At 33.3% G+C, this 18,046-nt stretch overlaps 1 protein-coding gene across 6 annotated transcripts in view; it reads right to left on the bottom strand.

Moving 5' to 3' along the window:
• Positions 1-18,046, bottom strand: part of LOC145276940 (insulin gene enhancer protein ISL-1-like) — a 224,936-nt gene that overhangs the window by 157,891 nt on the left and 48,999 nt on the right. The gene's annotated exons all lie outside the window — the stretch shown is intronic.

Here is an 18,046-nt window from a genome sequence, read left to right as displayed (position 1 = left end):
GGGGGAAACCCTTCATATCAGACAATTGCTCTTCATTAAGACACTGCCAGAGTTACCCTTTTTTGAAGGGATCTGGCTTTTTCCCAACATCGTGGGGAAACAAATAAGTAAACTGGCCTCCAGCCAGACGTTCATTTCTTCGCCTGCGTGAACTCATCCACTTGACTATTCATTTCTGAAAGTCAACTTTTTGATTGAAATCACTAAATTTGAACGCTTTTCACTTCCTGTCGCGTCATGGCCTAACGGTAAGATGACAGGTTTTCTCTCACTTTCTTTTCCGCCTTTGCGTCACGGGTTCGAGCATGCCTACCAACACTATTTCACACACCTATAAAACACCCCGGCAACGCCGGACACCCCTGCTGGTTTTAAATAAATAGAAACATCAATTGCATCATGGGAGTTTCGGATACAAAAGTCCTGATATCTTGTTGGCTGTTCATAACAGTACGTGTATTTACTTTCCTCGATAATATTATAAAAATGTAAGCTGGCACCCAATGCGAAACCAAATATAAAAAGGACATTAAAAAAAAAAATCCATTGTGTTTTGGCACGTATCATCTTCCATACTTGCAAAGCTATGTCAGCTTCGATCTGCCGGCCTCTTTAGTTGTTTTCCAATAATACAAGACCCAATGAAACAGTTTATTTAAATAACTTTACTGATTTATGGAAGCGCAGACGTCAGATATGATTACGTTACTAGTTGTTGACGCCGATTTAAGCAACTGGGCTGGTTAATGACGCAGACTTGAAAAGCCGTAGAAAAACGTGGTGAGAGATGACGCCTGGTTTATTTAGAGCGTGAAAAGGTGAGAAAGCGCGGAGTCATGCGAATTCAGGAGAGTAGGTAGAGTGTAATTTAGCGCGTAATAAAGACTGTATAGCGCCTAAAAACTGAAAGTGTCACCATAAACTCAAAAAAGCACATAAATACGCGATGCCGACCGATTCAATCATATTCAGTATCACAATCGAAATAAAATCATAGATTTGTTTCCCTATTCATCCCATCTATATTAGTATCAAAACTGCTCACTATCATGGAAATTAATGGAATACACGTTGAAATAATTTATATATCGTTAATGAACAAATACACAAACGCATCTGTTTAAGTGTCTTATTCGCATAGATACATTTTAAACAATGTATAATAAAACATTTGTGTTATTCAAATGCAATTTGATTTTCTGAGTATATATGTTAGCAGGTCGCCTAGTGTTGCCCGGTGGAAAGATACGCTTAAATATAAATTCATGCAGACTACGTATTCATTGTTAGAGAGACAATTATCGATCGATTATCGTATTGATCTAATATATTGTAGGGAGATCAAAACGCACACACTCACACGCCTTGGGTGCCATCAGCTAAAACTAAAGCATAACTCCTCTCATTCCTTAACTTCTGAGTCGCGTCCATATATATATATATATATATATATATATATATATATATATATACATACATACACCTGTCATTCCCTTTTTTTTTTTAAGGATGAAATTTCCCGATCGTCAAAGACATGATTCAAGCCAGCACGGCCTACGGAGTTATATATATATATATATATATATATATATATATATCTTGTCTTTGCCGATCGGGCAATTTCATCCTTAAAAAAAAGGAAGGACAGGTGTGTGTATATATATATATATATATATATATATGTGTTATAGCGATATAAAGTGTAATTAAAATTTCAAATTGATAAATTGCAAAACTTAAAATGGATTCATTAGTTTTCAAGGGAGGTAATTCAAATTAACAATTTGTTTTTACAGTTACAGTAGATTTATATTAGATGTTTTTTTATTGTAACTAAAAAATTGTTCTAATTTCAATTACCCCCCCCCCCTTGAAAATTACTAAACCTATTTTAAAAGTCTTGGCATTTTATCATTTTGAAATGTTAATTCTTTATATCGCTAGAACTTTATATATATATATATATATATATATATATATAGTCACAAAGTACAAAATCTACTTAGTAATCTAATGGAAGAGGATCTCTTCTCTACAGCTATTAACATAAAAACTCGCATCACTAAAATCGCTGTGAAGAACGTTTCCTTCTTCATCTTTACCGAAACCATGCCATTTCTGGGATAAAATACCCGGGGCTTCCTCCCAACCGACTATAGTCTGGCCATCGCAATTTCTAATGATAAATATTTGTTAAATTCTCCTAGATAAGCAAATACCGATGTAACCCATTTTTTAATATTCTTGTAATGGCGTCCATCGCCCAATAAACCGTTTAATCAACAAACCTTGATAAGCAGTGATCAATTAGTTATGAGAAACTTAGATAGGACTGTTGAAATTGTATTATTTAGACTTAAACGATTCTTCATTATGTAGTATCTTTTATTCATATCTAGCCCCGCGAAGTAAATATATAATGTTAGTAATGCAAGCCGTGCAAACAATAGCATCAACATGGAAGCTTTCTACAATTTCACATAAAAGTATCTGGAAGATGTTAAGATTACTCGACCGGTTGGTTTTTCTTTTCTTTTTCATTTCTGTTTGCGTTGGTTTCTCGTCAGTTTCAGACCTTTAACGAATTTGTGCGGCAAACGTTGTTGCTTTGCCGGATCATTGCTCTCCACAAACAATGTTTAGACGGGATGTAAGAGGCAACGAAGCAGACAAGTGAAAAGCGTAGCAAGTAAAACAATTTCAGAACAGCTAGAGGGATTTGTGATAGAATTTCGGACTGAGGAAAATAAGATTTGCGTGTGGAAAATTCAAGCAATCTCCCTTAACATTACTCCCGCGGCCCTTCGCCTTGACATACATATATTTACACACACACACACACACACACACACACACACACACACACACACACACACACACACACACACACACACACAATTCTTTAAACATTTTATTGACTACTGTAGACAGGAATTGGCTGATGCATATATCATAATCGCTTTTTTAACCCAAATACTTTCTGATACTTGCGGATCCATCTTCATGGGCGTTTATCAGTAAAAGTGCTAAGATATTTATTTTTTTTTTATTATATTTTATTTATTCCAATAACATCATATTATCTATACTTCTATATAAAAAGGCACTTCGTGTGTGCGTGCGCCCGTTCTCTATGGACTCTGATGATGCGCCCGAAATAGGATCGAAGGTTTCATCGACTTGTAACATAGCGCGGGCGGCTATATCCAAACAACTAGCAGTGAGCGAAATGACGTCACGGTAAGGAAAACGACTATACAAAAAGAGAGAGCACTTTTAAGACGATTACGTGCGAGGCGCCACTGTCTTTACGAGAAGTTACGCATGGCGGGAGATAGAGAAAATAAATGTCGTACAATAACAAAAAGAGTTAAAGTTCTTTTCTGTTCTTTATCTACTTTGCGACTGGGGTAATACCGTGTTGGTTCCCTTATACCGTTACAAACTGAAATATTATGAAAATGGCAGCCCGATGGGAATAGCTGTTTGAACAATACAAATATAAATGTGTCAAAATCCATAAAATTCTGAAACCAATATGCTACAGCCGAGGAAACCATACGTTTCCCATAGCCAACAAAATATAGACCAGCATTGAAACGTTTTTTCCCTGTTGGATAAAGTATAGCTGCTGGCCCTATGAAGTTCTGGGAAGATTCCCCCTCCCAGGCCGTTGCCTCCCGTCTCTCCGGTGGAGTTACTTTATTGCTTACTGACTGAGGAGCAATGACCGAGAATGTTGAGGAGGTTACCAAGACAATGTTTAATAGGCTAGTGTGCTCGTCTTTAGGGGCGCTGGCTTGGCGCTCCTCCATATTCCGACCTTGTGTCACATCTTTCTGTCGTGGAAAAGTAAATAAAATCATATTTGGATAGTGATAAGGCTGTGAAAACAAATTGCTTTAATTTTAATTATCTACCTTGAAAACTTATCTTAAAATGTTTTGCCATTTTATCATTTTGCAATTTTAATTACTCTTTATATTATTATATATAAACTTCGTAGGCTGTCCGACTGTGCTTGCTTAAATCTTGTCTTCGACGATCGGGCGATTCCATCCTTAAAAAAAAGGGGATGAGAGGTTGATATCATATCATTTAAACACGGTAGTGTTTTAATATATGGTTAAGTGGCAGTTTTAGCCATTTAGAACTGCTTTAAAGCTTCACTGCTCACTCGTTTTTGCGAGCAAATTTCAAACAATTATTACAAGTTATAGATCACCTCAGCTATATTGTGAAAAAAAAAAAAAAAAACAATATAGGTATATGGTTTCCTACTTTCATTGGGAGTGAATACCACATACCCAGTTTTACATTTACACATAAAATGGCTTATAGAAAAACAAAAATACATGAATTATTTTACTAATCATTACAAGTACACTGATTAAGTAATTGAATATAATTTAGTGTGCTGATAGCGAACCGGACATAAGTAATTTGGTCAGATTTAAAACGAGTGATTTTACTGCCGTGCGATACGTGCAATAGTGTTATGCTTTGGTGACTTTAATAGCCTATGTTTAAGTGGGTGTGAACTTTATTATTTCAGTTTATATGGTTACTAGCAGGCCGCCCGGCGTAGCCCGGTCGTAAAAGAGCATAAAGATTAAATTTATGCAGATTTCGCATTTATTATTTTTAGAGCCGACCATCTAGTGATTGTTATATTGTGCCCCATATAGTAGAGAAAAAACCGGAAAGAAACTGAGACGTGTGCATTCGAGTATTGTTATTTCTAAACAGTTCATTTCTTGTAAATAAAGAAAGAAAAAAAATACTCTAGCTGATATTGAAACCAAAATTTAAAGACAGTGAGTCAAGTACGATAACCATTAGGCCAGCTTGATACGAGTTTAAAAAGTGTTCTGTACTTATTCTTAACGTAAGGAAGCTGTCATGTTTCATAACTGCGCATGCACATTCGTGAAATAGTTGACAAACAGGTAAAAATCCGGTAACTCTCACGTACCAATTGTTAAAAAAAAATTGACCCCTTAGCAGCCCTTTCTTCCGGATGAAAACCGATTAAAATGTTTTCCACATGTTGTAATACCTTCTATCCCAAATTTCAAGTCTTGTAAGCAAAAATTAGTTGAGTATATAGGTTGAGAACTGTTCTCACGCACACATTCTCACATTTATAGATAATTTGTGTAACGATTATGGAATTCAGTGCTGAAAACGAAAATGAAGCAAGAAAACGGAAAACTATCAGTAGTATACCAGCAGAATAAATTAAAAAAAAGATTAAATGTATTATGTCGAGCTACTAACGTAGTATAACTCCCCGTCTATCTTTTTTATCTCACGCATGCGTAGTTTCTGTTCTGCCCTTTTGGGACATCTTTCACTCCCTGGCAAGACTTCATAGTATTCAACAATTAAAAAACAAAAAAAAACAAAAAATAGTAAATTGTTTTTTGCTCAATGCTAGAGATTTTCTTTGAGTGTGATTATCACTATACGTTCTTTGCTCGACCGTGTTTGTACCCCAACATATGTGGAAACGTAGATATGAAGTTAACACTAACTAGATCCAATGCGCATGTGCATACACGAGCGAGCGAATGCGCTCAAAGGTGATTTTAAACGATCGGTACAATTATGAAGTCATCCGCGTATCAAATGTTCCGTTGAAATCAAATTATCACCCGTCGCCCCCCCTCCCCTGGGGTTAAGGAGTAGAGATTACACAAAATAATTCAACTCTTACGTAGACTAATGACCTGCAAAATTGAATTTTAGGATTTTGAAATTGTTTTAGCCTGGAGATTTTTCGAAAAGTATCGGGTAATTTTTAGAGTGTACATTTTCTTTCCTTTTTTTTTTTTTAAATGTTTTCAAATTTCCTTTCTTTTTAATTTCCATTTAGCTACTTTCAAATACTTCTTGAATATGTGTTTGTCAGCTATTCGGAGTGTAATAATGGTTCCAAAATATTTCTTGGAAAAAAAAAACAAACCCAAAAAACAGAATTGAAACGGTTATAAATCAAATGTTCAATCTACTAAATGGTATACAGAGTTCTAGCCTTACTTAGACAGTATTAATTTCATTAGCCTCAGTTTCAACCTTATTAATGTTGTCGTTGAGAAAGGACTTCTTATCCGCCCAGGTTTTACTAAGACAACTTGTTTAACGAAAGGTTTCGTTATTTTGTCCTACGGCACATCAACCCTTTTATATTATTAAATGCCGGATCCGGTAATTATTGGAAAAGGGACTATGCTTCATGTTATATCTTTACATATTTGTTAATAGTTGTTTTTTGTTTGTAAAACATGATTGAGTTTTGAAAATAGAAAAGGAAAACAATATTAATGTTTCATTCGTTATATGTCTAGAAGTTAGTATCTTTGGATTGCCTGATCTGATCGCAGTATTAATGGATGAAAAACTCCATTATAAACGTACGCAATCAAGTATTAACCCCTATCTATGTTATTATAACTGCCCACTAGATTGTTTGTTTCTGTGTATACATAATGGCGTCACAAAGATGATGCATTCCACTACATCAGAAAGAAAGAGGAAGAAATAGAGAGCCTTTATTTAGACGATTCGTACGCTATGAGAGATTATTTGGTTAGCAACTGAACAGCTACCATTTATTATCCTTCATTATGAAACCTGTCGTATTTTCAAATATGGAATCTCTTTTAGTTAATTATTGGTTTATTTTCACATAATTAAAATAAAATATTAAAAAATATGAACACTTCAGACCAGTTTCGCATATATTTTTGGGACATTGAAATTTTCATATACGTTGAGAAAAAAGGTAGGCTACATGGTTGAGGAGTTATTGTTTTATTATTAAATCTTATAAATTTAAATAATAACAACGAGTAGTATTAGGCAGTCTACTGTTTGTTGTTATTCGATTCTGTAAAAAAATTCCTATTGTAAACATCTAAGCGAACAAATTGCTATTTAATGCAGAAAAAGATGGGTGACTCGCATTTGCCAACGGATGTATAAACGAATGGATTCGGTTTGTAGTTCTTAAGCACGTCTTTAAATAGTTTCAAATATATATATAAGCTATTATTTTTTTCTAACTGAACAATTGAATCAGACCCGTGCGATCTTATGCCCCCAATCTATAAATTACATCGTCTCAAGATCGCATGTGCATGTATAATGATGGTAATGCGATGACACAAAAAAAAAAAAAAAAAAAAAAGAAAACGTAACTTTTTGATGCAATATGAAGCTCTTTTTGGAGAAACAATGACAAAACTTTACGGGGCAAATAAAAACTTAAAGGTTAGCCTTGCGATTTTCAAAAGTACTTACAATTGGACGAATATTCGTATTGTAATTAGTACGATGGTGATGTTTTTTAAACTGCGTTTTCTAATACGGAGGAAAAAATATTGCAGGGGAAAATGAAATATTTTTTTTTTTTAATTCAATTAAATGAAAATAATGAAATAAAAATTGATAAGACCTATACCTGGTCGGTTCAGAGCGACAAAGAAATTGTAAAAAAAGGTTATGAAGATCATCTAATAAAATTTATTGCGCTAAGGAATTCGATTAATGTTTATTACCGATGTTCCAAAGCAAAGGTCTCCAATGTTGTCGATCGGGGTCGGGTAAGGGTCTGGATTATATAGCAATCCGATGACCCACGTACCAGTTTTTCAATTTTTACCCCTTAAACTTTTTTTCCGTGCGAAAACCGGCTAAAAAATGTTCCATGTGTCTGAATAATTTATATACCAAATTTTGAAACTTGCATTGTTATGGTTGAACTTGTGTATTCATCACCTGAAAGTTTAATCTGTTGCAGATATTGATGTTGTAAGATGGTTAAAAATGCATCTTTTGTCATAAGCGCGAGTCAGAAGCAGCGATGCGTCATTAAATTTCTGGCTAAAGTGCATTGAGAAGGGTGGTGACTATGTAGAAAAAAAAAAAACTCTGGATCACAAAAAGGTCATTTGTTTTAATGGTTCCATTCCAGTAGAACCATTAAAACAAACTTTATTTTTTACTATTTTGTTTTCACTCCCTATCTCCTAATCCTCCCACCACCTCCTCTCTCTACCTCTTATAGTGTTTGTAAATTTATTTTTTCATTTTTTAGTTAAAAATAGGAATGTTTACTTCTGAAATGACGCGTGTATATATTATTTTATTAATAAATATTTATTATTCACAGAGATTTGTTGCATGCTCACAAACAATCATCAGTAGGGCAGTACCGCCCATCAAACGATTTCAACGCTCATTCCCTTAAAATTATTATATTTAAATGCGAATTAAATAAACCCTATATTTACAAATGCAATAAACCTTAGAAATTGTTATATCTGTGTGTGCGTGTGTGTGCGTGTTGGTGTTGATGAGTAGAGATAGAGGGGGTGAACACATGTCGACAGGGAAATACAACTTTAATGTTTCTCGGCGATTCCACGTCGTTGGGCAAAGATAATGTTTCGACTATTCCTCTTCAGTTAAAAGACGCCAACTAGAAATTAAATGGCAGATTATATTTCTAAAAGATTCCCAGATTGTAAATCGAATAAACGACGCATGCACGGGCGAAATAATTCGATTTGCGAAACATTTCCGGTTCTGTTCGCGAATGCATTTTCATTGTCAAAATTATTATTACATTGGAAGGTTTTTCATTGTCAAAATTATTATTACATCGGGAGGTTTTGCTTTGTTAGTTTTGTTTACGTTTGTGGTTTAGAAACATTTTTCATTATTAAACGGATGGAATCTGAAAACAAAATTACATTAATTTCCTCGGGATTTTTTTTTTCAGTTTCTCAGTTTTCTGAAAAATATTGAAATTTTTTTTAAAGAAGTTACCGCTTATCAAGACCCAGAGTCCACTCGAGGATGAGGGTTAATGAGTGAACAGTAGTCAATGGGAAAATGTAGTTATCGTTAGTAATGGAGATTTGGCAAATTGGATTACTTAAGGGGATGTTTCATCAAGGAGTGGGTTTGGTTATATTTAAGACCAACCCAACAACGTGGACACACACGCTATATATATAAGAATAATTATTATTTAATTATAATTATTAAGTCCCTTCAAGCATAATTAAGGATAGGCACTGCCTGTTGAATAATAACTAAAGGTCAGTCAGCTAGTGTTTATGCAACGTTCACGACTACCGCTCGTTCGAACACTCTACATTGTCTAATGTATTCGCCTGAATTCGACGTTTAATAGTTCTTAATCTAAATCATTCTCGTCGCAATTGTCTGGTGGCGCTGGGATAACGGTCTAGTAAATGGAGCAAAAAGTGTCTGGGTTCAAATCTCATAACCGGCATTTATTGCAACCCCTACACTGATGATGTCGTAAGCATGAAACACTAGCGTCTGTAGGTATAAAGAATAACTATTGTTCAAGTATAATGTATATAAAATAGAGAGACCATTCTAAACAAGTATAAACTTTATTGCGATCCCACACAGCGATGCGCCAATGCTACACCTTAGACAGTACGGGATAGATTAGGCTAGAAATTCTAGCATTTGTGCAATATAGTTAACATGAAAGAACAACAACAAAAAACATACTAAATATAAGATAATTTAATATTTTATAGATCTGTGTAAATTTACAGTTTGGTAAATTTAGTTTTACTTTTTCTTCCGATTTTGTATCGTAGCCTGGAATGTTTTAGGAATCAAACTGTTGGCCAAGTGAAATGAAATAGTTCGCTATAGTGGAAAATATTTTTTAATAAGAACGCACAATCAGTTTCAATAAGTGAAAAAAACATGCAGATCGATCGAAAATTAAATAATTGACTGATTAATAATAGCTAACAGCTGTAATTTTTATAGATTTTTCCGTTAAAAATACGTCAAAAAAACTGCATATCCCTGAGCTATTTTGGGTTTTTGGTTTGTTTGCTTTTACAAGACTTCAAATAAAGAATACCTTCTCTTGCGTTTGGTAACAGTTACACGTGTTGAATTTATTTTCACTTCACACTTAAAAAATATTAAAGTGCACAGTTGCAGAATATTTAGTTTTTTTTTGCTCCACATTCAACATAGATGTTAGTGATTGACGCAGCAACTAAAATGTGGCGATAATGCTCTATGCACTGGACAATTTCTGACCAAATAAAGAACTTTCTTTTATTCTGCTGGTTGTTATTCCTTCCAGGCATCTATATTGGGATCAAAATCCAACGGCCTTAGTTATTTAAGTTTTTCTTGATTAGGACAATTTTACCGGTTATTTCATCCACTGTATATTTGGGTAGAGCTGGTATCCTACACATTAGAAACTGACATTGTGTCGAACTTTATCCTTATGGGAACGCTAATAGAGTTTGACTCGTTTTAAATTGCTCTTAGATCCGAAATGTGACGATTTTATCATAATTATAACACCCTGGGCCGCCAGAGGCATCCTTGCTTGTCTGTTTGAATTTTGTCTATGAATGCGCGTGCATATTTTTCTTTTCTTTTTTCTTTCTTTGAAGATTGTGATGTTGGGTATGAGGCAGACAGACCAGCTATCAACATTCCTCTGCTTTTCATTGAAACCAACCGAGAGATCTTTTTAGTGTCCTTGCTGTTCCCTTAAGTGCAATTGTCTGGATATCTTTTGCACTTGGTTCACGAGGAATATTAGTTAGGTAGGACTTCAGGTTCTTCTTCATAAGTCCTGTAGCACGTATAATAACTGGTATGATTTATTTCTCCCTAAGATTCCAGTTTTTTTTTTTTCACATCATACATGAGATCTTGATGTTAGGGTGTGCGAGTAGGGGATTGGATATATATCTTAATTAAAAAAAAAAAATTATGATCCGTTCTTGCTTGCTTACTTGCATCTTGTAAAATTTGGTTTCGGTTTCGATTCTAGCCAATGGCACAAGTAATTTTCATTTTTTTTTTTAAACTTAAAATCACGACTATATATTGGGTACGATATAATATAAAATAATCGATAAAGAACCAACTCTAATAATAAATACAAAAACTGCATGAATCAAAATATATTTAAGCGCATTTTACAACCGGGCAACGCCAGGCGCCCCCACATGCTAGTGGATCTTAAAGGTCCCGAACTACATAGACTTATGGTATGCGGTATTTACAAATTCCTATAGCGTTTTATTTTGATTTTCATTTTTAGCAATTACTACGTCCTTCTTTCCTTCTGTTATATATTCTCAACTCAAAATCATTTTGAATGTCATAACTATGACAAGTAAATAACGCCGTTCGTCGATTTAGTCATATATCTAATGATTGTATAATTGAAATAGTTTAACCTGTCAAGAAAAAAAAAGCGATCATGAACCATAATTTTCTGTTGATATAGAAAAGCGAGATAATTAGTATAATAGATAAATATTGGTAGATAGTAACGCTATTAATATGAAGATCTAATATATAATTATAAAAGTGCTTGCTTGCATCTTGTCTTCGCCGATCAGACGATTCTATCTTTAAAAAAAAGAGATGGCCAGTGAATATCATAGTATTACCCGCTCAGAAAATACACTTAAAATATGATATTTTGATTAATGCAGATTTCGTATTTATTATTATATTATATGGGACTCAACATATAGTAATTATTTTAAAAAAAAAAACAAAAAAAAATGACTCGAGTGCCACCACTGAGAATCGAAACCAAAACGTTTAGCTTACGAGTTACTTTTTTCCTTTGACCGTAATGCCTGGGCATTAAGGTCAAAGGAAAAAGTAAATCGTGAAGGCATGTTTGCTGCAAAGCTAAAAATCAAAACACGAATCAATAGCTATTACGTTACGCATGCATATTCGTAATGCCGTCGTTCGACATTCACCTAGCAAAATTCTGGTTTTGTATTTTCCCACTTTTGCACCGATTTTCCTCGGCTAAAACTCAAATATAAAGTTTTGCATGGGTTCGAAAACCTATATAATAACATTTATGTCAATTGACCAAAAATTAGCAGGAGTTTGCTAGGCAAAAGTTTATAAACAAATATATATTCGCATACATACATACATATAGAGAGAAAGTTTGTATTTACTATAAACTTTTTTACGCAACTATTACACAAGTATAAATCATGTAGAATATCTGCATGAATATAATCACACATAATCAAAGATGATCATCCTATGATAAAACTGAAAAAAAAAAATACTAATGGGGGAATTTATTAAAATGAATTAAAATAATTTGCAAATTAGCTAGACCTTCTGCAAATACAATTCTACGACCCATATATAACAAAGTTGCATTTTTTTTTAATAGAAAAAGGTTTTTAATATGAATATCAATACACACACACACACACGCACACAGAATTGTAGGATTTGGTTGGTTGTTTGTTTTTGTTTTACGATATATCAATCCTTTTCGGGTTATTTAATGCCGAATCCAAAGATTTTGAAGAAAACATTTTTAATAGAATAGATTTGTTGTTTTCAAGTCGGTTTCTATTTAACCCATAGTTGGGACCCTAACATGTACTACCACTCCGGGTCAAAGTGGACCTGGGAGCAATGGCAATTAAAGGGTGGCTCCACACTCCCCAAGGCCCGAAAGCTGGGGCCTCACCACTGGATATAGTTTAAGGTCATATCCAGGGCCCCCATTGAGGGACTTTTACCCACTACAGGGGGGGCAGTCGGTGTATTCCAATGCCCCACCGACAGGGCCGCAGAATTGTAGGAGTATATATCAAAATGTTATGAAATGTATTCAAACTTTCAAAGAACAAACCTGTAAGGAAGGTATAGAACATTTTTAATTATTTCATAAGATGTACAAATAAACTAAAAGACCGTATTCCGCAGAGTTTCGAAAAATTCAATTTTTTGTCATCAGAGGGAAAAGGTTTGCGCGCATAAGCGTAACGCAGGGGCTAAGGAATACGGGTGAAGAGTTAGATGTTTTCGTTTCGATTCTAGCTAATGGCACCAACATAATTTTAGTTTTGATCTCTATACTATATATTAGGTTCGTTAGAATATCGTCTGTAATAATTGTCTATAATATGAAATACGTAATCTGCATGGATTAAAATATAAAATTTAAGCGTGTTTTTACACCCCGGCAACGCCACGCGGCCTGCTAGTAAATAGATTAAATTAATAGTTGTTAGAGAAAACTCGCGACTTATATTTTGTTCTTGTTATATTTATTTTGCCTCACGTACCTTTATATCGTTTTAGCCTCAATATGCGAAGAGAGTTTGACTAAATTCCGATACCGTGTTATAAATAAAAAAGGCGCTTCTATACTATTGGGACGAAATTTCCGAAATCGTAAAACTGAATTTCGCATGAAAACAATGGTATCTACATATTCCTATTTTTAAGATGATTATATCCAAAAATTACGAAAATCGATAAGGTAGAAAATTATTAAAGAAAATAAAAAAAAAATAGAACTTGATGAAAATGATCGTAATACATGCGTTCAAAAGGAAGGTAATTTCCCCGTTTTTATTTAAGCAAGATGGCGGCAACTTTTCACCTGCTTACCTGTTAAAGTTGTTTTGTTTAATAATTCAGTAATATTCAGGTAATTTCGACTGCATAATTTAGAAGATACCATTGTAACTTATTAGAATTGACAAAAAAAATCAGTTGAAAGCATTGTTTTTTATCTGAAAACTCCATTTATCGACTACAAAATTTCGTCCCAATTCTGTAGAAGCATCAATAAAAATGTTATCCTCAAATTTAAAAAAAAAAAGTATTAGTTCTAAAAGTACTCATTTTAAATATTGCTAAAATAAATAAATAAAATAAAAAAAAACAACAAAAAAAAAACGAATAAATGCGCAAACCAAATGAACGCACCTTAAAAGTAACTTGTTTTTCGGTCACTTAATTTTGAAATCGATATTTAATAGAAAAAAACTGGCATATAAATTAAATCTAAAATATGGAAAATGTGGAGTTTTTTTGTTTGTTTTTGTTTTTTCATGAACGGCCAATCTTATTACTTTAAATGGAGAACAGTCAATAGTTATGTGACCTTTGACATAAGGATACTTTATTTAAAAATACATTTTCGATTTGTTAATGATTAATGTGCTGGGAAGGAAAGGAGAGAGACTTGGGGAAAATAATATATATATTAGTGAAATATAGATAATCATTAAAACGATACAAACTAATCCAACGATGGTTTTGTTTGAGTTTGGCTGGAATAGCGCCCTATTTAGTCCTAGGAGGTTTTCCGGTACTAGTGTACTTGTTGATCCGTGCTATAATGATAACATGATTTAGAAAGGCATCCTAAACATGAGGAGGGGAGGGTGTTTTGTATCTATTCTGTACTTTAACCTTACAATATAATAAAGACATGAAAACTTTAATTAAACTTGAAAACACTATTTAAATAATAGCGCGGATCAATAAGTGCATAACCACCGGTTTTCATTCCAGGCTTTATTTTTCTGAAGCTGCCACTAATTGGAGCAAGCGACGGGGTAGGTGTGTTAGAAATTTTGTGAAAAATATTGAATAATTCGACCCTCTGTGTTTCCAAGCTTATAACTACTCGAAAAATGTAATTCAAACCCTAATGTTTTTTTTTTCAATTAAAAGGAGCTACGACCAACGTTTCATTAAAAAAAAAAAAAAAAAAAAAAAAAAAAAACGTGGTAAAAACAAAAAGGTTTTAAACTTCGGACTTTACAGGAAAATTTCTAAAAAACAAAAAACACTACTTTTTTGTTTTAAATTTGAATATATTATTTATTGATCTTTTATTTTCAATTTGTGATATAGAAAACTTTGGTGAGTAAATTAATTATTTACTTTTAATAGACATTTCAAAATGAGGGGGGGGGCGTGAATAAAAAAAAACGGGTCTAAAATATTATATTCGATTTATTGGAAAAGTCATAAAATTTCATATTGACCCTGAAAATATCGTAAAAATGGAATCAATAGATAAATTGATAGATTTTTAAAGTTTAAAAATTGAAAAATACTGAACTCGTAAAATTCGATTAATTTCATTAGTTTTTTTGTTTTTTTAATAAAAAAATATTTCTATTACTTTTAAAACAACTTTATTAGTTTATTTTGGAAGTATAATTCATAAAGAAAATAAACAACCCACTTTTAACTGAGAAATTACGAGTTTCTTGTATTTTATTCGCAGTTTCGTGTTAGGGGTGTCAAAAATTCCTACAAAAATCTGATACACCTAGCGACGGGGTTTCTCAGGCATTTATTTTAGGCTATGGCAAGTTGACTTGGATGGAAGATAAATAATATGAGAGAAAGTTTTTTTTTTTTCGTTCGTTCAATAAGGAGTTTCCGATAACTATATTTTCAAGCAAAGTAAAAACGAATGGATGAAAAGATTGTTCCACATTGCTAATAGCATTGGATATGAATAAGGAAAGATACACGAGGAGTGTTCCATGAAAGTACTTGTAAAACAAGTACGATGATTAAATATTGCGAAATTTACAGGGAGTACAACATTAGAAATTTTTTTTTTTAATTACAGCTCCCTTGTCAAATCTATAAATACAAACTACCTGTACAGTATATGAAACTATTATATACAAATAAAACGAAGGTTCTTGTCAAGCATTCCCCCCCCCATATTTAAAAACAAAGAGTAAAGAAAAATTTCAAGGATCTATATGCCGTAACGAAATGAAAACTTCATATACCAAATAAGATTAATCAAGTAGTTTTATTTTTTAATAAGATTAAATTTTGGGGGTAACAGAAGGGCGGCTGTCTTGTAAGTCATTAAAGAAATAAAGAGTGATAACTCAATTCAAACTTGTGATTATTTTTATTTTTATTTCTATTTCGCCGCTGAAAAATGTGTTTTTTTTTTGGGGGGGGGGTATAGAAAAATAGAATTACTTGAATAATTTATGTGATTTTAAAAAAAAAATATATATTTGCATTTCATCAGGCAAACTTATATCATGCCTATTTTCCTTTATTTTTGTTTTTAAATGTTGGTGGAATTCTCAGCAAGATATAAAAAATAATAATTTCTCAATTAAACCTAATACCAGATCGATTGCAGTTCGTGGCAGTATTGAAAATGTTTTCCAAATGTGCTCACTTATTCCAAGAAAAAAAAAAAAAAAAAAATCGAGCGTACACCTTTAACGGGCTCTCGGCGTGCCAAGCCAGCAGAACATTCGATGAAACGTCCTAATATTCCGGATAGAATTTATATATTTTTTTTAATTTGGTGCGAGAAAACAATTTTCAGCAACTTTTAAAATGTTAATTTTGTTACGTGTGGAATTAAGTGTTTATTGTAGAAATCTCATTTTGATTAAGCTCTACAGTTTTTCTTCAATTCCTACCAGCGGCAGATTTATCTGCCGCTATTCGATGCTCATGACAACAGGTGCTTATTCAGTTTGGCACTTATGGCGGCAATTAGAAGTAAAGAAAATACAGAAAGTATCTATGATGAACGTACCACTAACGGAATGAAGAACTGTTTAAAAACTCACATAATTTAATCAAATAGATTTTTTTTCTCAAGAAAATCAAATTTTACGAATAAACGAACCGTTAGGTTTTCATCGATCGCGATTAAATACGATGAAATAAAGGGAGGAGGGGTAATTCAATTCGAAGTGTCGATGTAAAAAAAAAAAAATGCAGCCTTACGTTCAATACAGCTTAGTAGTAAAGTTGTTAAAAATAATAAAATTTGATTTTCTTAGTTTTAAATAAAACTAGATCGATTTATGTGATTTTTGGAATATTACATATTCGTTCTCTAACAAGTACGTACATCATACAGATTTTTCTGTATTTTCTTTCATTTTACTTGCCGCCATAAAGTCCCAATCTAAAAGGGGAAAAAAAAACAAAAAACTTCCTCATATCCTGTGATTTATTGAACAGACAACTCGTTTCTCTTCATCAAGACCGGCCCCTTTAACTGGGCGAGAGTTCACTCGGTAGCCGACAAGTAAATGGCCGTGTGTCGAGCTGAAACGCGTGCGTGGCAACGGTGTAAAGTGAGGGAAAGGTAGAGGGGTGACGAGGAAGTGTAAACATATTAGCAGATTATTTAATGTATTTATTTTTTATTTTTCGTCTTATGCATATCAACTAGTATAGAATGCATGGGCGTTAATAGTTCGTGTTATAGAGTTTTAGGTATTTGTTGACTTTAGAGATAAAAACAATTTAACTTCCATGGAAGATGTCGTTTGAACACAGACGGGGAAAGTACAATTGCACAAACTATTTGATATGTATATATATATATATATATATATATATATATATATATATATATATATATATATATCTAAGGCATCGCGCGTGCGCGAACGAGAGAGAGAGAGATCGTTCCCTATGAACTTCCAAGCTAGTGAACAGATTATTTTGCAAATTTTATACAAATGTACTCTATGTGTCTGGCAATGTTCCTAGATTAGTTTGTATTGGAATGGCTCCGATAAGTATCACAAATCGAACAAAGGAATAGCCGGATTTGGGCCAAAGTTTACATCCTTAGCAAGTGTAGTTCATAATTCTTATAAACAGTTGTGACACACACACAAACACTCAACTGTAGTAACTGTACTGTATATAAAGACATATTTAATTGTCTCATACGCAGTAAAACCTTAAGTTACGGCATTAAAAATTCGTAACAAAATAGAATAAATCACCATTATAAATAACACCGTAAAGCGGGGGGGGGAACGGTTTCCGGGGATGGATCGATATATATCTATATGTATTGATATCTATCGCTATAGCTATATATATCTATCGATATAGATATATGTAAGTATTCTTTCTGGGCACCTATAATTTCCAACACCCGCCTCTTGAGTTTTTTTTATAAAACCACATAACTGGTCACTAAAATGAGTGATTATTTGCGCTTTCAAACTTAAAAAAAATAAAATACAGCAAACGGTAGATGCAAGAGTAGCCCCCTCCTGTATGACCGATAATGCAAATGCTACCAGCAGTAAACTGATCAACGTGACAATTCGCAGAACGCGTGCGCACACATACATCGCTGGCCTATCTAACTGCTTTCTGTCGTTGTCAGTTTTTTTCTTCTCTT

Source organism: Euprymna scolopes, chromosome 5, assembly GCF_053919585.1.
Source record: "Euprymna scolopes isolate OS-2025 chromosome 5, ASM5391958v1, whole genome shotgun sequence".
Taxonomy (NCBI): Eukaryota; Metazoa; Mollusca; class Cephalopoda; order Sepiida; family Sepiolidae; genus Euprymna; species Euprymna scolopes.
This window is presented reverse-complemented; position numbering and strand designations above follow the sequence as displayed.